General features: G+C 49.2%; 1 long non-coding RNA gene across 1 annotated transcript in view; it reads right to left on the minus strand.

Moving 5' to 3' along the window:
* Positions 1–21,148, minus strand: part of LOC109284503 (uncharacterized) — a 42,523-nt gene that overhangs the window by 15,759 nt on the left and 5,616 nt on the right. Inside the window, exon 3 of the long non-coding RNA XR_009456432.1 lies at positions 4,618–4,715. This is a non-coding gene — a long non-coding RNA (uncharacterized LOC109284503). The remainder of the gene's footprint in view (positions 1–4,617; positions 4,716–21,148) is intronic.

Raw genomic sequence — 21,148 nt, forward strand, 5'->3', positions numbered from 1 at the left:
GGGTGTGCCTCATCTTGGTGGCCATGGCCACACACTGCTCTCTCCTGCACCAGGTCCTCCTACTTGGTCACAGAGGTGGCTCTTCCCCAGAGCTGCTCCAGCCTAGCTTCAGCCCCACACCCTGCTATAGGTGCAGTAATCAGGTTGGGGGCATGTGCCCCCCTCCCTTCCCCTACACATCACCTGTGCCCACACCTACCCATTTCCCCACATACCCACCCCCTTCCTCACACACTACAGGACGGGGGTGGGGGGGCAGCAGGTTGGGAGCGAGGGGCACTAGCAGGGCTGGGAGGGCTGTGGGTTGGGAATGAGGGGCAACGGTTCGGGCAGGGGCAGGGGACTGGAATATCAGGGCTGCTCAGCACCTCAAAGCAGTGGGTGGGGACAGCTGCAGCTGGACCAGCATCCTGATGAGCAAAGGGGGCAGGGGGATCTCTGATTTTTCATGACAAATAACCCAACATCAAATGCCAAAATATATAAGTATTTAGAATTTATTTTATTATAATGACTGAGGTACTGGTAGGCTTCCAAGCTGCTTTAAAATTGTAAATATAGCAATAAAACATTGAGTTCAAATGATACCTATATATATGGTGGTGTTTCATTTTAATAATCGAAAAACAAGGATTTTGGAGTTTTTAATCTGTGTTGGGTTTCTGTAAAAATGGAAATCAGAGAATTTGGGATTTTTAAACAGAGGAAGCTAGGATCCCTGGTGGTAAGGGAAGCTATGAACTATGCCATTGTTACTGATCTCTTATTCCAAAAGTACAAATGCTTTTATGACGTCCTGCAGAGGGGGGAGCATCTCCAGCACTTGAGTGCTGTGTAGGGTAACATCACAACTTCACTGATACCTGAACCTTGGAGATGTCAGCATGCACTAGACAGTGGTACTTGCTGCATCTGAAGGATGCAAGCTAGCACTCCACTCCCCAGTTCAATACGGCTATGATGTTGCTCTCCCTACCTTAAGCTTCCAAGGTTTCCAGTCCAGTTTCACTACTTCCTACACCCATATTGTGCAATCAACTTTGTGCTTGTGCCTCTACCTCTTCACTTCACTTGTCCTGATGCTGCCATAACTTGGCTCCTGGTCTATTTGCACATGAATACATTTGGCACCCACCATACACCCCAGGTCAGGTTTGCTATTCATTATAACTGTTCATGTGACAGATGCTGAGGCTGGAGAACGGCCGAGATGGGGACGTGACAGGCTTGCTGCTGCAGCACAGGGCTGGGACAGGATCCAGATGATGAGATTCTGCAGGGAGGTGAAAGGTTTCTCTCTTCCTCCAATAAGCATGGAGGGAAGAGCCAGTGGAGGTCCTGACCCAGCCCTACCACTCAAGGATCAAGACAGAGTGGGGCAGTTGGCTGCCCTGGCCCTGCTCTGTCTTCTGACAGCCAGGTCATGAGACACATGTTGTGATTGTCAGGACCTACTTATTGAACAGACAGCCCAACATGAGCACTGAATGCTGCATCCTGGAGATGGCTGTAGACTGTTACAATAGCTCCAATAAAGTGCTCCTGGCTGAGAGAAGCAGCTACATGTCTCGAGGAGGGAGAAGATTCAGTAGGACAGCAAGCTGCTTTTAGACTGTGCTGGGGCTGGTCAGGCCAGAGAGAAGACCCCAGGCCATCACATGGTATTGACTGATGATTTTATGTGATAAAGGAATGTGGCAGAGGAACACCGAGAAGACAATACTTCAGTCACTAAAGACTCCCTAGATTTTCTAAAGGTCATTTTCAGAATCCAGTCCTGGACTAAGATCATGGAAGAGGAAGGAAAAACTCAGCCTTTCCCCCGTCCTATAAGCTCTACCTGAGGTCCAAGGGATGATATCAAGAGGGGTCCCTGTCAAGCTCCACAGTTGGCAGTTCCTGCCAGGCCAGCATGCACACAGCACCTGCCCTGCCTCAGTTCCCCACCATTCTTCTAAGTGTTTAGAACCCCTTAGACTCAACTCACAACATTGTTGAGGCCTATAACACTAACAACATAACACAACAGTGACCAGGATGATACAGTCTCTGCAGTAAGAATGTGGTCAGGGCACAGGGCAGAAAACGGAGCAGCAGGTAGGGTAGGGGAAGAGAATTGGAGGGGCACTCAGGAAGAGTGTAGGGCTATTTTGTGGCATACTTGCAAAAAAGATTGGTCCCCATTTCTTTGCTGAATGCACTGGGCATAGCTTTCTTGCTATGGCATGACATGTGTTGTCTCTAGCAATGTTAACTAACAGACTGCAAGGTTTTCTTGTGAAGAGCAGGATGTCAGCCATAATTCACCAAAGGGTGTGTGCAATATTGTGGCTCTTCAGGTAACAGTGACTGGTCCTGGGACCCTTGTGTCATGGAGTGCTCCTGGCTTCCAGTTTCCAGCATCCCAGGATCAGGCTCTAATAACAGAAGCTTAGCCTATGCTGTGCCTCATGACCTGTTCTCTCCTGTGTATATGACAATAGCTTCACCCACCAGCTACATGAAACTGCCAGGTGCTCTAATCCCTTTCTATTCCTCACCTTCATCTCCCTCTCTCCTCACATCTGTTCATACCAGTTTCTCCATTCAACTAATAAATGATAGCATTTCATCACTTATGTGCGCAGGAGCAACTCAAACGTTCATCGCCTTTGTCCCACCTCTCCATCCATCCACTTAACCATCACTTCAATCAGCTGTGTTTGAGAATTAAGCCATCCATCCATCCCTAGTCCCCTCCAACTCCTCCTCCCCTACAGCCACTCAAACCCATCAACACAGACAAGAGCGCAGCCACGAGACAGCAGTGCCATTCCCTCCTCACTGGGCAATGAATTTGCATGCATGAATATAAAACATCTCTCTGCATCTGAGGGGAATTATGCAGCTTGTTGATAAGAAGCTGAGTGACAAAACATTCATTTGCTCATGTTAACCATATGCAGCCACTTTTCTTCTAATTCATTGCTCCTGACACCTTTGGAAATGATGTCATTTTCTGAAATTAGATTCCACTACAGAGAAATAGGGGCATATGTGACCTTCTACTTTTCAAAGCAGTCAGCGATGAACAATCCCCCACCCCTCCCCCCATATCTCACAGAAAAGATGAGCAGGTAATAAAAGCAGATTCCATCACATACTTCAAATATCCCTGTGTAGCCGTACACTCATATGTAGATCCACATGCACTCACACTGGCAAATGAAAATCAAGAGAAAACTGTTTGCAAGACATGCACATATCCATATGCGATGCACATGTGCCCATGCACACGCATTCATGCACTCATTTCCATTTTCACAGAAAGAGAAGTGTGTATTGGTGTGAATATCAATACCAATGTAACTTTGCCTACATGTCTGTATGCACAAAACCATACACTCATGTTCACAAAACACACATTTAAGGGCTGGGCCAGAAATAGTCATTGTGGCTTGTGGCAAAGTTTTGGAAGTTATTCCCATCCTGATAGTGGGTGAGTGGGGAGGGAGGTCCAAATTCTGAATTTTGTTTATTCTTGTTGTAGGTATGTTTCATTTTATCTTTTTACTTTATAATGTACTGAATTAACTTAAAATTCAAAACAAAAAATAATTTCAGATGGGAAAACTCTGCTTCCCACAGGTCCCTCTTAGCATCTGATGAATTAAGCTGCTGCTTATGAAAGCTTATGTATCTCTTATTTAGTTAGTTCATAAGGTGCAAATGTAACTTGATTTCTACCAAACTGGACATTTCCCCTTTGTGAATGTTGCAACAGGATGCTTTGTTAGTTTCACCTCTTCCAAATATTTTGAGCCTTGAGAAATTCATTGAAACAAAACCCTTCCCATGTGAAGGGCTTTGGTTCTGATGAATCAATGATTGTTGACAAAATATTCACATGAAAAGCTTCCTAATTACCTTCACTGCACACTCTGCAACAGAAGTCCCACCTGCCTCTACACTCCCCCTCCAGAGGCCCGAAAGCAGAAACACAGGTCTGATAACCACACACACGCACATTACAGAGGTGTAAACTACAACCCTTTAGTTAAAAAAAAACAACTAAATGTTACCTTACAGGATGTTACCTATTGGCGTTTGATCCATGCTTTTGCTGCCTTCTTTTGACTAGCTGATGGATCTGTCAATTGACTAATGCCAGGGGTGCTCAACCCCTGGCCTGCAGGACAGATCTTGCCCGTGGGGCTCCTCACAAGGGCAGAAGTTGTGAGGCACCAACGATCGGATCCATGGGGAGCCCCAAGCCCTGCACGCTGGGTAATGTGCCCGATGGGTGAGGGTGGCACCAGGCCTGAGGGTCCAATCCTGGTGCGGGCGATCTGGGAGGGGCAGCGCCAGGTCTGATACCAGCAGTTGGGGTAGAGGGGTGCCAGGCCCCAAGGTCTGATCCTGGCATGTGAGGCTTGATCTGGCCAGTGGACTGGCCCCAAGCCACTCATCTGGTCTGCAGGACCAAAAGCTTGAGCACCACTGACTCAGGACATTTCCCAGCATCACCTAAAGCTGTCTTTTTCTTACACTTTTAAAGGGCTTTGGCTTCTCAGCTAGCTGGTAGGGGGTGTATGCAGAGCTGCATGCTGGAAGGGTCTGTTTGCTTATTTCACTCACCAAAGCCACTTGAAGTGATCACTCTGAGCCCTGCCAGGTTAAGTCTGCACGTCTCCTTACCCACAGCAGGCCAAGGACCATCGTGTAGCCGAGAGCCACTGCAAGACAAAAGCAAGTTGTGGATTTCACAAGTACTAGACTTCATGAATCAGCTCAAGACAATGAGGGGGAAAAGTTTTCCTTGTTTAGTTCTCTGTAAGTCAACGACCAGCTCATGAGACAGTGCATCAAATGCAGCTTCCAGAAGCAGCCGATTTTCAGTCCCTTTCTCCAAGCATGGATAATTATCTAAAAACCAAAACAGTCCACACCCTAACCTCACCAGCTTTTCAGGTCCTGACCCATGGCTGTATGCAAGTCTCCCTCCTGAATGAAATGCTTATAAGCTTTTTATTTATCACTAGCTGACCTGAGGGCATCAGCTGGGAGGCAGGGAATTAAACATAGCTCACTCTGTCAGTCCTCTTCAGGTGTGGGATATTTTTGAACCACTCCTGCCTTTTCTCTTCCATCTCTGCTTGCTCTGTCAGCACCCTGGCACACTGTAGGTGCTCCCATAGTATAGATAATAAATAACCCTGACAGCTGTCTGTGGCAGACAGTAGGAATGATGTGCATGACTGTGGTAACTATCGAACATGCTGTAGACTACAGAAGGGCCAGCTGGTCCCCCATTCTCTGCTCCTGCCATAAGCTATGTAATCATCAAAATGGGTGTTCAGAGCTCTGCCTCCATGCCAGGTATTTCACACCCCACCAAACATCTGGGGGGATTAATGTTACCAGATGAGGCTAGCTGCGTGTAGTGGTGCCAGTCCTGCTGAGGAAGTCCAAGGCTTCCAATCAAGAGCTTCCATGAGGCCTGCACAGCAACACCGGGGGGTGGGGATCAGGAGGGGGCAAGATCCGTTGTCCTTAAGGACATGAGGCTCACAGGGCGGGATGCACTCATTGACAAGGACTCTGCCTTCACTTTGGCAGGGGCATGTCTCTGGACCCTGGTTCCAGAATCCAGACTCCTTGTTCCCAATGTACCTTGGGCCTTGCTCTCAGGATCAGCACAAATCCAGTCTGCACTGTCCATATACATCATTATTTACGTTGGGTTAAACAGCATCCAGAAAATAGAAACACTCTTGTAACATCCTATAAATGCTTCCAGCAGCCCCTCCAGGGGCAAGTACACAACCCACACCCCTAATGCCATATGCAGAGCCCTTACACCTGCCCTGCAGCCTCTTTGGGTCACCAACAGCACTGCTGGTGACATTAGGCCGACCGGCTGCTGGAGTTTTAACCACTTCAAGTGCCCGTAGACATGTGATTAATTGAGCCTGCTGGAGTGTGCTAATTAGCATGCTCCAGCAGCCTCTGCGTCTTGTGTATCAGTGTCCCAGCGCTTCAAAATGGCGGCAGGAGTGCTTTAACTAAAGCTTGCTCAACAAGCTTTAGTTAAATGTGCCCCCACTGCCATTTTGAAGTGCTGGGACACTGATACCTGAGAAGCTGTGGGCGCTTTAGTTAGAGATCAGAATCTCATATATTTAATTTGTTTGCTTGAACTCTTGGAGCCACTCTAATTAAAGTGCTCCTCTTACCCCCAGAGCACATCTCTCCCTGTTATAAGGAGGTTCTAGATGCCACATTCTGGTTTCCATCAGCCTCAACACTGCTGCTCACTGCAACTGGGGTCATGGTTGCTCAGGGTTTCACAGGATCACTCCCAGGAGCCAGATCCTGCTGGGCTAATCCTGTGGCACTACCCAGGAACAAGTATGAGTGATAAATTCAAGCCCTTGGCTGTCTCCAGTAGAAGGCTGGGGGTGGGCATAGAGAGAGAAAGGCAGCTCTCATGCACTTCCTATCATCTTGAAAGCCAGTACCCATCTGTAGCAAGCACTATAAAGCACATATGTTCCATCTTGTGTTATTTCTGCCATTAATTAAAGACTGAGAAGGAGCATTGCTCTGCCAGGGAGAGAGCTTGTCAGGGCAGAGGAGCGGGATGGCCGACATGCAGCAGGCTGAATTCATGAATGTTTCAGGAGTGTCATCGTTTTGCAGAGGAGGCTAATGAGTTATTTTCTTCCTTGACCATACTGGGGGGATTTATGGGAGACATTTACAGCATGGGGTCTTGGAAATGGGGTAAGTGGGGGCTGCACAACTTGTGTACCACAGAGAATAATGCAGGAGAACAAGGATCTCAGGGGCTATGAGGTGAGGCTTTGGGTGTAGAAGCCGGGGGGGGGGGGGGGGGGGGGGGGGGGGAAAGGTTGGGGATGCCAAGATAAATTATCTGTATGTAGTTCAGCCAACTTTTGCAATAGCTTCTCCCACTGGAAAGGCTGCAAGTGCTCTCTTCTGAAACATCTTGATTGATCTGTACTGTGATCAATGTCTCAGACGGCAAATCAAACCTAAGCTGCTCTCAATAGCCTGCAGATGGGCTGTCCAAGCCAAGCACAACAATGCAGCATTCTCATTTAGTGGTATCTAATTAGTGATGCTGAATTTACAGGGAAGGATCAGAGAAGGATTCATCCTGGGGCTCCCTCTGAGCAGCATGGTCTTTAAGGTGGTGCCCTAGTGCCAGGGTTGATAGACCCCAGCTGCTGAGGCCATGCTTATAGGGCATGCACTTCCCACCCCTTGAGTGTCAGCAAGATCCACACCAGCACCAGCAGCCCCCTCCCAGGCACATTTGTACAGATCCAGTGTAACTGGCTCTGTGTGCTTGTACAGCCAGATCCAGGGGCTGTAGAGCAAACTTAAACCAAGGTGCCCTTTGCACTTGTTTGCTTGATCTCACTGCTCATGACCCAACCAAGGTGCAGACAGAATATAGTGGAGAAAGGCACAGGATCTGCCTCTGCATGACCACTGATGTTTCTTCTGACTGAATTGCCCCCTTTTTGGCTTCATTGCCTGTTCTTGTTAACTGTACTGTGGTTGCAATAACACCAGGCATCCCATCAGCATGCAGACAGCTAACATGCTGTTACCACCCTGGTCAGCTTATTACTCAGCAATGAGATCTGGATGGGCCACAGATCCCATCTTATCTGGCATCCTCTCTAGCCCTCAAAGGCCAAATCACAGTGCCTCAGTTTTCCTTTGTCTAAACAGGGACAGTAATAATGTGTTGCTGATGCATTCAAAAGACTTGGTAGACATTTGTAAAGCATTTCTGGAGGTAGGAAGGCTGGTTCTCAGAGCTGTGGCTTGCTCGTGAAACAGATATATTTCATACAACAGGAGAGAGGATCTGGAAGTGTTGATGCTTAATAAAAAACAATTAATCCTTGGGATCCTACCAGTATATTCTCCACAAATCCTCCCCTCCAAACACTCACTGTGGTGGATTGCACTGTTTGTTAGCATCAAGGTGGATGTTTTCAGGGCACATATGGATATTGAGTCTTGTTGGTAGAGCTGGATTCCTCTCTTGACTGAGCCCTTCCAGAGCTGGGGAAATTAGACCTGTCGAGTTTATTGTTTTGTTCAAGTCACCAGTCCAAATTGCAAGCTTGTTCCCCTGAATTGTGATATAGTTATAGGGTCAGTGTTCATTATTTAGGCCAAAGGCAAACTGGCTCCTGAAATCAGAGAAGGATTCAGTCATTAAAACATCAGTTGACAGTATCTGGGGCGATCTCCATCCCCTAAGAACTTCTGGAGGCATCAAGGTACCAATCTACTCTCTCTAGGGGCAGCACAGTCCTGTGGATGTTGCTCATGGGATAAATCTCCAGAGAAAGCAGGATGCACCAAGAGAACCCAGCCTGCAAGGCTTCCAGCAGATACTCCAGCAACACTTGTGCCTTTATGTGAATTCCGTTCTTTGGTATCACTTCCTAATAGATGGGGGCATCACAATAGCACTGGCCAACCAGTTAGCAGATGGAAGGATGAAAAGCAGAGTGGGAATGCTTCCCTGAAGGTTATTCAAAAAATCAGTGGGTCCAACCTGGCCTTCCTTGCCCTGCCCCTGAAGTGGGAAACAAGCTTTGAAAACAAGAGGCCTGGAGGAATATAAATCCAAAGGAAGTCAAAAGAAATGGGCCAGCAGCATCTCTGCTCTGATGACTGCTTTGCTCACTATGGTCAAAGCCTCTTTCCTGTAATGGATAGCTGCATAGTATGTAGCCCAGCCCAGGGAAATGATGTTGAGTGGGGTATACTATGAGGACCAACTATAGACTTAAGCTTGGCTCTCTGTAGGTTTCAAGCAGAAACCAACCAGGCTTTTATCCATGTGTCTTTCCACTCTAGCCACCTCTACCCTGCTGCTACTGGGTACCAGCCATCTATCTATAGGGCTGGAGAAAGGAGCATCTTGAGTATCCCACCAAACACTCAGCACACAACATCTTCAGTGTCCCACCAAACACAAACACCAGAGGACATTTATGGACAGAACTGAGTCATCATGGTGGAAGGTGACCAGTGGCATCCCTCAGGGTTCAGTACTCAGGCCAGTGCTTTTCAACATGTTCATCAACAATTTGGATTTGGGTATTAAAAGCAAACTAGCAAAGTTCACTGCCAACACTAAACTACAGAGGAACTACAGAGGGTCATGCTTAAAGACAGGGTGGCAATACAGGCCGACTTAGACAGGTTCATGAGGTGGATGGACCTTAGCCTGATGTTGTTTAATACAGAGAAATGTAAAGTGTAAAGTTTAATATGGAGAAATGTAAAGTGCTCCATCTGGGGAAAAATAATCCACAACATACTTCCAGACTTGGCAGTGCAATGCTTGCTAGCACCACATCTGAACGAGACCTGGGTGTTGTGATAGACAACAAAATGAACATGAGCCACCAAGGTGATACTGTAGCCGGCAGAGCGAATCAAACACTGGCATGCATCTACTGAGGCATTTCGAGCAAGGCTAAGGATGTCATCCTCCCTCTCTATTTGGCCTTGGTGAAACTGCAGCTGGAGTTCTGCGTCCAGTTCTGGGCACCGCACTTCAGGAAGGATGTGGAGAAGCTCAGGAGAGTCCAAAGGAGGGCCACATGCATGATTAGAGGCCTAGAGACCAGGTCATACGAGGAGAGGCTGAAAGACTTGGGGCTGTTCAGCCTGGAGAAGAGAAGACTCAGAGGGGACTTGGTGGCAGCCTACAAGTATATCAAGGCCTGGGGGAGCATCTGTCCAGTAAGGTCCCCAAGGGGAGGACAAAAAATAATGGGCACAAGCTGATTGAAGATTGCTTCAGGCCAGACATAAGGAAAAGCTTCTTTACAAGTTGAGTACCGAGGGTTTGGAACAGGCTCCCTCCAGAGGTGGTACAGTCACCCACCCTGGCAATCTACCAAAAGCATCTTGACACCCATCTTTCTGGGGTCATTTGATCCCAGCAGTCTTTCCTGGCCATCTGTAAAGTCCCTTCTAGCCTCTAACATCTACAAAACTATGAAATAACAGGATGATTTCCTCATGCAAGGGAGCAGAGGCTGCCCTGTTCTGTTCCAAGGTCATTTGTGGGCTGCCATTGAAGCAGGGAGCCTGGATAACATCAGGCCAGCTTAGCAGAATCCTACAAAGCTTGTGACTGCAGCACTAAATGTTATGACTCAGGGAAATAGACCCATGCTGCTATGCACTAATATTGGCTTTTCACACTCTCCCTCTGTGAGGCCCGAATGCAGGAAGGAAGGAAAAACCACCCTGGCAATGACAGTCCAGCCTGGGTTACTCTGCAATGGGGGAAGAGACTTTGAGACTGTCACCTTCTAGACAGCAGTCTGTCTCCAGTTCACCATGTAAATACCAGGCCATCTGGGGCATTTCCTCACTTCTTCTGATCAGGGCTTGGGAGATGGAATCAGACAGGTGTGAAACACCACTCAGATGGGAAACTGAAGTGCAATAAACAGCCTGTCAGATCACCTTGTCTACTGTCATATCAGATCATCCTAGCCTGGCAACCCTGAGAGACAGGCAAACAGTGAACCTGTCTCCAAGAACTCATAAATAGAGAAACAGGATCTGGCATTAGGAAGGGCTTTGTCCACCCCCATTGTAAACCCATCAACACATGCTGGACCTTGGGAGAGATCACCCATGTGTAATGACTGCTTGTGTTCAGGTCTGCCCCCACGGATGTTTCTCTTCTTCTGGCTCAACAGTTCAAATGGGAAGAAGTAACTCTAAAAACAGCACTCAGAGAGCCTTCAAGTCAGGACACAGAGGGCCTAGAGCAGGGGTTTTCAACCTTTTTTAACAGGTGTATCCCTTCTGTCTCAAAGTTTCAGCTCATGTACCTCTTTATATTAAAATTATTTGGGGGGACTGAGTGCACACATGCATGCATGCACTTGCCTCCTGTCCACGCCCCCAACAGGTAAGTCTGTAGGGGAGTGGAAAGGCCCATGGTGAAGGAGAGGCAAATCAAGGCCCTCGCAGTGAGGGAGGGAGTGGGGCACAGACAGGGGTAGGGGCTGGGGTGAGTGGGGCCCTGGCCAGGCTGGGTCGGGTTGTGGGACAATTGGAGCCTGGGCAGCTCATCCAGGGGGGCTCCCGCCACTGTGTACACCCCAGCAGAGACCCAGGGAGAGGGGGGCGCATGCTCCCCCCACCCCTGCTCCGATCTGTTTGTGGTGCGGAGACAGCTGATGCTGTGCACTGGGCTTTGTGTGCCACTGCAACTGCCCTAGAAGTGGTGCAACGTCATATGTGTCCCGCCATCAGGCTGGCAGGGGGCATGGCACAGCCTGGTGGCGGCAGGCACGTAGTGTCATACCATTCCTGGGGCAGCTGGAGTGGTGCACAAAGCACAGTGTGCAGCAGCAGCCAGTTCCACCCCATGCATAGATCTGGGCCTCCGCCAGGGTGTGTGCAGTGGCGGGATCCCCACCATATCCACTACAAGTTTTTTAAGTACCCCTGGGGCAGGGGTTGGCAACTTTTTTGGGCCAAGTGCCAAAAACACCTGTAACTTCAACTTGTAACATGTTGGCACGCCTGGGGCAGATGGTGGGGGAACCATGAAGGGCCCGATCCTTGTTATGGATATGTAGCCCCAGCCCCTTCCTTGCCATCTGCCCAAAAGCATGCGTGCCAAGCAAAATGTCTTCAAGTGCCACACTCTGGCACCTGTGCCAGGGGTTGCCTATCCCTGCCCTAAGGGTATGCATACCCCTGGTTGACAACCACTGGCCTAGAGCACTGAAAGCCAAATCCACTGATGTCCTTAAGACATCATGAATGCAGAATTTGACCCAAAGAGCAATCACAGATCAATTCTTACTGACTTCTAAAGGCTTTGGTATGGGTCCAAAGACTCCAGCCAGCATCCTTTATTATTTACTTTATTAAGCACTCACAGCATTAGGATGCCTAATACCTGAGCCAGGAATAGTTGGGGTCAAAATCTTGGGTTAAATGCTCACAAGATTTTGGTATCACTGAACTAGTATCCAAAACCAATATCTGACCCTCGTGTACGCTCGAGCCCTAGGCTGGAAACCTCATCTTGGTCAACTCAATCTGGAGTTGAAACTCAGCCCCTCCTTGTCCCTTCACTGCATTAGGCACTTTCCCATACAGAAATGAAATCCAGTTGAAGGTTTGATGAATGTGAAGGAGATTTTTGTTCTGGAGGACATGGAGCTTTAGGAACAGTCCTCAGTGAATTTTTCTTGCTGTGCAATAATGAAAATTACCCCTCCATATTATATTTCCATGGTTATGTAGCAGCATCCCCACAGGAATACAATATTTTTCAGTGACACGCACAAGAAAAGAAAAGAAAAGAACAGAATCTTTATATGTACGTAAGAACCAAGCACCGTGTCCTGAATTTCAAACTTGTTTTTACACCTTTTTAATGAAAACCACTGAGGAACAGCAGTAGAAGCAGAAACTACTGTCAAGAGAGGAAAAAAAGGTAGACCAGTTTCTGCAGCAGCACTTTCTAAATACAGGCCAGCCCTCAAGGGGCATCTTCACTCCATTCATGTCTATGTGTACAGGACCCCAGAAAGTACAAGTGGACTCTCAAAGGATGGAGAGCCTAAGACAAATGGGCTAGGGACAGAGAGAAAGTGGCAGAATAAGCCCCCTCCTGCCCCCCTCCCTCTGATGTCCCCTCCCTCTAGTGGAGGCTTATTTCACCTCTTGCCCTGGGCACAGAGCGAGTGGTGGCAGCAATGGTTGGGGTGGGTAAACCCTGCTGTGGTCCCCCAGGGACAGAGGGGGAATAACCCCATTCCCTGCCTAAGGGGCCCTGCCAGCCAGCCTCTGGTCCCACCATCGCCCAGCCGCTGGAGCGGTGAGTGGGGAGCAACCATGACAGGGGCAGCAGTCCCTATCACGGTTTCCCGGAGCGTGAGCCCCTTCCCAGCAGGAGGCTGTGCTGCGGGATGAGAAAAGCTGCCGCGGACTGTGCAGTGGTGGTGGTGCTGGGAAGGGCTTGGGGGACTCTGGCCCTCTCAGCCCCGATGCTGCCACACACAGTCTGCGGCACCTCTGCCTGCACTGCAGCATGGCCCCCAATGGGAAGAGACTCGTGCTCCACGAACATCCTGACAAAGGCTGCTGTCCCCATCAAGAGGGGAGGGGGCATCCAGCAGAGCAGGTAGGAGGGGGCTTATTCTGCCACTTGCCCCAAGCAGGGAGCAGCAGTGGCAGTTGGGGTGGACAGATCGCAGATGCGGTCCCCTGGGGGTAATGGGTATAGAGGGGGAAATAATCCCCATCCCTGCCCCCTCTGCCTCAGGGGCCATGGCTGCTGGTGTTCGGCCATGCTTGGCCCCTCCACTGCAGCAGCAAGAGGGGAGCGCCCAGTGGACCCAGCTCAGGTCCCTGCAAGTGGGACAGGGAGAGGGGGATTAAGCCTCTCCCTGACCAGTTCAGGACAGGCTACTGCCAGGACTGGCCATGCACCCACAGCTTCAGCAGCCAGAGAAGTGCAGGTCTGTGCTGGTGGGACAGGGGAGGGAATTGGAGAATAAACTTCTTTCCTTCTCCCTTCTGGGGCCAGCGTCTGGCCAGACCCCCATCCTTGCCTGTCCCTGCTCCAGCTGGGGAGCAGAGGGGCGGGGCCAGCCCTGCTCAGCTGGAGCAGAGAGCCCAGCCCAGAGAGCCTGCTGGGATGCTTGGTGAGTCTGGTTTAACTTTAACCAGGAAGGGGTCTGGGACAGACATTGCAGAAACCGGTTTGAGCTCAATCAGTTAAGTCTGATACTACATTCAACCAGGTTTATCTCAAACTGGTTTTGGCCATTTTGAAACATGTTTTTGTACACTAAACTTATGTTGTTACTGGTTTAAACCAGTTTCTGATCACTTAAACCAGTTTATGTGTAATGTCTATCCCTAGCTGTGATGTGCTACAGACCAGGATATACATGCATTCCTTGTTTACATGGTTTAACACACTAATGAGACATGCACCATACACTTCCATAATACACCCACTTGGGACATGCTGTGTCTGACTGAGGAGGCTTTAGGCAGGCAGGGTGCAGTGATCTAGGCTGGAAGTTGTCCTGCAATTAAGGATTGACAAAACTGCCTCTGCAAAGAAGCATCTTGGGAGTTTAAATTGAGAGGCTAAGCTGCTTTGGCTCATTAGATTACACAGAGTGATGGTACCACCTGCCACACTGTCACTGGGCCAGGTCATTATTTAATCCCAACTTCAAGGGAAGAACATCACTTACTGAAACACCAGCACCACTTGGACATTGCCGGGCAGGCTCTCATCCAACTTCTAACCCAAGCAAACATGTTTATCTTATACGGACAGTTCTGTGAGAGCCCCAGCTCCTACTGACAGGAGTTCAAACAAATGTGCTCACTATTGACCATGCAATGCACACAAAGTAGTGTTCCTTTGCAGTGTGATTCTCCAGAGATCTGTGCCAACTTTGTGGGGTCCTGTGAAAGCTGCCTACCAAAGATCTCACATCAAGTGCAGTCCTTTTACAGATCAAAGGATGTCTCTTAATCACAAACCCAGCTTGGTCCTGCCTGGGCTCTTTCTATTACAGGTAGCAGCCCCAGTAGTCAAACCAGTGCTCAGAGGGTCTCTGCAGCCCCATCAGTGAGGGTTGTTTGCCAGCTGTAACCAACTGGAGATTAGAAATCAATTCCAATTCAGAACAGATCCTAGCTGCAGTCAGCAGTATATATTGGCTAGGGACAGATATTACACATAGACTGGTTTAAGTGATCAGAAACTGGTTTAAACTTGTAACAGAACAGCTATTCAGAGCACATGAACCAGTCTGAAAATGGCTGAAACTGATTTGAGATAAACCTGGTTGAATGTAATATCAGACTTAACTGATTTGGGTCAAGCTGGTTTATGCAATGTCTGTCCCAGACCCCTTTGTGTTTTAAGTTAAATCAGAGCCCCCCAGCATCCCAGTTGCTTTGCAACTTTGGGTGGGGCTCTGCTCTTTGCTCCAGCCCAGCAGGGCTAGCTCTGCCCCTCTGCTCCCTGGCTAGAACTCCTGCAGAGACTGCAGGCATCTGCTTGGCTTCCTTCTGCTCGCCACCCCCCCACCCCTGCCACCCCACTCCCTGCTCAAGCATGGATTCTACCCTCCCCTCTGCCTTACACTGACACCTCTCAGCATTAGCTAGAAGACCACATGCTGGCTATGATCTATGCTGTGGGAGAAAGGACAAAGGCAGACAGGACAGTGTCTGCTTAGGGCTTTTTGGAGCTAATCAACAGGTAGTTCATAATATCTCCCCTGTTCCTTCCTTCGCAAAAGTTGTTTAAGAAGAGCGTGAACTAATGAGAGAGGCTGTTCTTTTGTTTGAGGGGCTAACAAATGCTAACAATTCCCTGTGTAACTACCTGATGTGTAACTCAATGTTCTGCTGTCAACAGCGGGGGTGGGGGGGAGGGGGGAGGACCCCTCCCTAATCAATGTCCTACCTAGGCCTGGCCACGCCTGCTCAGCTCAGTATTGTGGAAGGGAGGGGAGGGCTATACTAGCACCCCCTGGCTTCTAGGTTGAGCCACTGCAGGCATGTGCCGGCATTTCTTCAGTCCAGAGGGGATGTCTGAACGGTTACAAACCAGTTTAGCCTAGCCAGGTTAGATTAACCTGGAAAGATTGAATCAATTTAGGCTTAGGCTTTTTGGATGTCTGTCCCTAGCCATTTTGACACACTAATGAAGGGGGCAGAGTGGGATGGTGCTATTGCTACAATGCCATCTCTCAGGGTAGATACGCCTTTCAAGCCTGCTAGCATCTTTCCAGACTCTTCTGTATTCAGCATGCAAATGCAAAGACCTGCATTTCTCTCTGACCAGGCCGCCATCCTAGTTCCTTGGGCTAGATCTTCAGTTGGTACAGCTGCACTGGCTTCAATGGAGCTTCTCCAGCTTACACCAGCTGATGGTCTGGCCTGTTGTTCTTAGCACTTGTCTTCACAGCAACATCAGCTTGAGGTAGAACTGGAATGTTGTGCTGACCCAACTCCTGTCAACACACAAAATCTCTACCTGGGTTTACTGGCCTGCAATGGGAGAGGTTGAAGTTTGAGTGATGTTGACACACAGTTTAGTGGGGCACAATAATTCAGTGCTGCTAAGATAATTACTTTGTGTTGCTGTTGCAAATGGTTTGTGCAGCCCTGGTGCTGTTTAATAGCATGGCTGCTTTCACTTGATCTGAGGAAGGGTTTGGTAGGTGTAGATCACTCGTGCTGTAACAAAGCTGAGACCCCTGTTTCCTAAGATTTAGTTGCTTATGGGGGTCATTTTGTAGCAGCTCATTTGTGGGCTCCCATCCTGTCTTTCTCATGCTTGTTGACTGGCAACCTGACATGAAAGGAATCAGAGTCCAAATCTGTAGGGGCTTGAATTGCTTCCTCACAAAGATACAGCTCAGACTCTGCTTATGGCACTCTCCACCTCCCCGCTCCCCACCTTCCAGGCAGGCACCAGTGACTTATTTCCTCTTCTGATGCTGCTAATTGCAGTTCTCTCATTGCTTCCCAGTGCATCTCTCTAGTGCCTGCTGCTTTGGGTTCTGAGACATGGCAAGGAATGAATCACTCACCCTCAATATAGGCACAGTAAAGAAAGCATCCTGGCCTTAGTGCCCATCTCCCTTACTCATTTCACCCATTACTTCTCTCTCTGCAGGGAAGCAGCTTGCCATGGGCCTGGTACAAAAAATCTCCTTGGACCCTGACATTCAGTACTGTAGCAAGCAGAGGCGAACACCTGGACACTGAAGTGAAGGGGTGCCAACGGGCTGGGGTTGAGTGCAGGATGTGAGTGGCTCATTTGGGGGGATGCAGGGATGGGGGGAGGGTGTCTCCCGCCTCTGCGTGCACTCCCAAGCAAGCATGGGAGGGCACGTGCCCCCTGCATCTGTGCACAGGGTGAGAGTGGGCTGCTGATGTGGGCTTGCCCCAGACAACAAACTTCCTTGCTATGGTGTTGCTGACATTTCTCCCACAGCACTTGAAGTGTGAGGATTTCAATGAGACCAGATCCCGTGAGGGTATATACACCCTTGTCAAATAGCCTCTCAGACTTCAAGGCTGGGACTGAGCCCTGGATGGATCCCAGGCTGATGTCTCCCAGGCAAATTAAGCAGGTGGTTGCTGCCCATTTCCCTGGCTGAGAGAAACATCACAAGCCATTATAATTTTGCACAAGCCACCAAAGCTCCAAATGATGTTTCCTGCTAAACACTTAGGAGTAAGTTTTTATTACTGTTAATCATTCAAATGAGGACATAGCTTAGGCGGCTTTTCAGGAAGGCAGCATGGCTTAATCATTAGAGCAGGGGACTAGACTTTAGTAGATTTGATCTGGATCCAACACTAGAACTCCGACACTAGAATTCAGACGACTTGATCTGGCTCTCTGTGACCACAAGGAATGTGTTAAAACTCTTGGCAAGGGATTAAAACTCTTGGAGTCTGCAAAACAAGGCAAATCCTAATTGCCTAACAGCAGGGTGGGGTGATTTCACTATTTTCCAGGGATGCAGCATGAGTTAGGGGGGAAGCTGGGGACATGACAGAGACATAGGGGACTAGAGAAAGAGGGGTCTGCCCCAGACTCTGAAGAAGCCCTCTTGCATTTAACCATCACCACTCCCAGCTTCTTTGGGAGCTGCAGACTTAAGAAATAGAATATCCATTTACTGTATGGGATATTTTACCCGTAGGATGAGGAACAAAGGCTGATAGGAAAAAGGGTCCAAATACCCAAGAGGGACCCAGAAGACCCAGCCACACCCTGCTTGTTTGTCAAGTAGAAGGGGTTTCTATCTGCATATTGAGGAGCTCCTTCTGTTTCCTATGCTTTGTGCCTGGAATCCATCAAGTCCAAGAAGCTAGACTGGAAAGCTGTTCCTCTCTGCTTGGTTATTCTCCATATACATTTAATCCTGATCTGTTAGCTGACTGTGTTTGTTCTCGTTTTCATGTTCCCTGCAATAAATGTAACCGGACACAGAAACCTGCAGGGTGGCAGGGTATTTTGAACTTGGTGAGTACCAGTGGCTTGCCCTGGAAAGACATAGCTGTGGCAGCAAGAACATCTTCCTGTGCCGAGGTGAACCACACAACAGAACAATCCAGCTTGGTGGTGGCTCTCACCAGAATCCTGCCCAGGGTTTTTCAGGATAACAAGCAGCATTACCAGCATGCTGAAGTGCCCTACAGCAGGGGTTTTCAACCTTTTTCGATCATTGTACCCCCAGGCAGCCGGATGTGGAGGAGTGTACCCCTGGCCACCGGAGGGCGGGGGGAAGGTGGCAAGTGCCGGGACGCCAAGAGTGGGTGGTGAGCAGTGGCAGCGAGGCGTTTGTGCGGCCCTGCTCTCGCCCTACCCCAGCCCTGTTCCTGCGAGGCAGCAGCACGGGATGGCGGCACTCCATTCCCACCCACCCCTGTGTACCCCCTGGGACATTTCAAAGAACCCCTGGGGGTATGCATACCCCCGGTTGACAACCCCTGCCCTACATCACAGTGAGTCCTGAGGAATGGATCTCACGAAAGGGTCCTGACCTCCTTGATAAACACTGTGTTACATTGGTAGTGGGAAGACAATGGTTACTCAGACTAGACCTCTGATAGGAATTAAACATTTTTATTTGCCTTGTTGCTCCAAGCAAGCAAGAAACCATGCTTGTCACCAGCCAAGCCAGTAACTGGCCACGGAGCTAGGTAAAACTGCAGTGTGCAGTGACTGGGTCTGCATTATCCATTCACTTTGTCTCACAGAAGCACTAAGGGACACCGGGGATGTGTACACTGGCTTTTGAAACTGCCACCAAAAATAATCTCTGCCTACTCATTAGAAACCCAGAACCAAGACAGAACCCAGCAAGGATGCTCTGAGGGCAACCCTTTCACCTCTCCTGTAGGCCAGGTACAGAAATCTTGCGAGCAGCAGTGGTGAGGTCCTCCCAGATCGTCTTCCCCACCTCAGGTCTGGGCATGGGAGTGTGGAGCAGAATGAGGCTTATCTTCTGGTGGCAGTTTCAGCAGTGGTATCAAGCCAATGTAGACATACCAAAGGTCTCCATTGCTTCATACAGACTTTATTAGTAGCTTTTATATGGCAGAAACACTGAGCAGCCCCAACATTACACATAATAACCCAAATGTCCTGCCCCAAAGAGCTTACAATCACAACAGACAAAGGATGTGAGAGGAAACAGAGGCAGAAAATAAGTCTCTGCTCGCTCACTTAGATTCAGAGCCAGGAACAGTTTCCTGAGTCCCAGCCAGGGGCTTTATCCTCTGGAACATACTGCCTTTCTACTCAACTCAGTATCTGCTTAGCTGAAGCAGCTCTGTGTGATTTATGTGCAGGATGTGCATGACCCACTGTCTTGCACTAGCCCTGTGATGCATTGGCTCAGTACCCGAGAGAGAAGTCAAACACTGTGAGAAGTACAAGTACACCAGCATGTTCCTGCAAGGAAGGAGGGACAGGAACTGTGGGAGGGGGAGGAATTAATGTCTCCAAACAGAGGAGAGGAGAGAGACAAGGAGCAACACTGGCTGGCACCTCATAGAGAGATGATACATCCATGTCACCCATGCACAGAGAGCTAAACTGCAGCAGTTGTGGCAGGGTCGGTAAGTGTGGTGTAATGGGGCCATCTACTGGAGACAGGCTCTGAGAACCTGCCCAGTCATAAAGAAGAACAGCAGGACAGCGGGTTACATCTCTCCAATCTAAGCCCTCAGTGGAGGGTGTTGGGTTACCTGAGTATGGTGGCAATGACATGGAAAACCACTAGGACAGAGTTCTTGGAGCTGGGCGCCAAGACAGGATAATTATATGCCAGTCCTTGATACACTGCGTGTGGGGGAGAGTCTGAGACCCCACATTACAGCTCCAAGTGGGGGAATGCACTGCAGTAGCACTGCAGAACAGTGGGAACAAGGGGCTCCCTGGTCGGTCACATTCCCTGGCATGTCAGTGCCACTCCTGCATGAGGATGCTTCTTCTCCACCAGGCACAGGCAGGGTACTGCTGTGAGGAAGCTGTTCATAGGTGGTTCAAGTGACACAAAGGGGTTCTGGCCAATCCCTTTTATTCAGTAGCTTATTGCTGTGTGCACATTAGAAAGGGCAGGGATGAACATGCAGTGCATTACCACCTTGAAGGGAGGACATTAGCCCTATTATTTAAACATAGGAACAAACATAAGAATCACCAGATGAGACAAGCCCAAGGATCTACCTAGCTCAGGCTTTGGTCTCTGACACTTACTGCAACCAGGTGCTTCCAGGGAAAGTGCAAGACAGCCAGCAGTGCACCTGTGGGACAGTTAGGCCACAGGGGATATTCACCCAACAAGTCAGCCCTGCAGCCTGCCCTGCAGCATGAAGGTTTGTTTCCCATCCAGAATGCCTACTTGTTCTTGGTATTTATTCTTGTAGCTCTGCGTGATCTTGTTGTCTGTAGGAACGTCCAGTTGTTCTCTACATCTCCTGACCTCAATGACCTTGTTGCAGTGAGTTCCACAAGCCACGTGTCTTTCTTTCATATCAGATTTTACTTGGTGAAGTCTCTGTTTCTTTCACTTTATGTGCATGCCTAGCCCCCTTGCAATAGGATCTGAGACCTTCACAGCCTAACAGATCTTCTGCCAACAGCCCTGTGAGGTAGGGCAATGCTATCATCCTCATCTTGCACCTGGGGAACTAGGTATGGAGGGCTTGTCTCTATCTCTGCAATGGTTAGTCCTGGCAAGAGCAGCCCACATCCATGTGAGGCTGCAGGCACGTTTCTGACATAGAAGTTCACCAGTTAGGCTGCTCCAGGCTTGTTCGCAGCACATTCTCTCAAGCCGTTGGTCTCCAATGGAGCTGAAAGCAGGCACTGGGAACAAGCCCAGAGCTGCCTCAGTGCAGTGGTAGAAGCCAATGGAGCCTAAGTGGCTTGCCCAGGATCACATAAGGAATCTGTGGCAATCCTGTCTTACAGGCCTACTAACCATAAGGTATATCATTTTTGTGCAACTGCTTCAGCACTGGGACCAGCCATCCCTGGATCTGCACCCCCGTTCCC

Source organism: Alligator mississippiensis, chromosome 13, assembly GCF_030867095.1.
Source record: "Alligator mississippiensis isolate rAllMis1 chromosome 13, rAllMis1, whole genome shotgun sequence".
NCBI classification, from domain to species: Eukaryota; Metazoa; Chordata; order Crocodylia; family Alligatoridae; genus Alligator; species Alligator mississippiensis.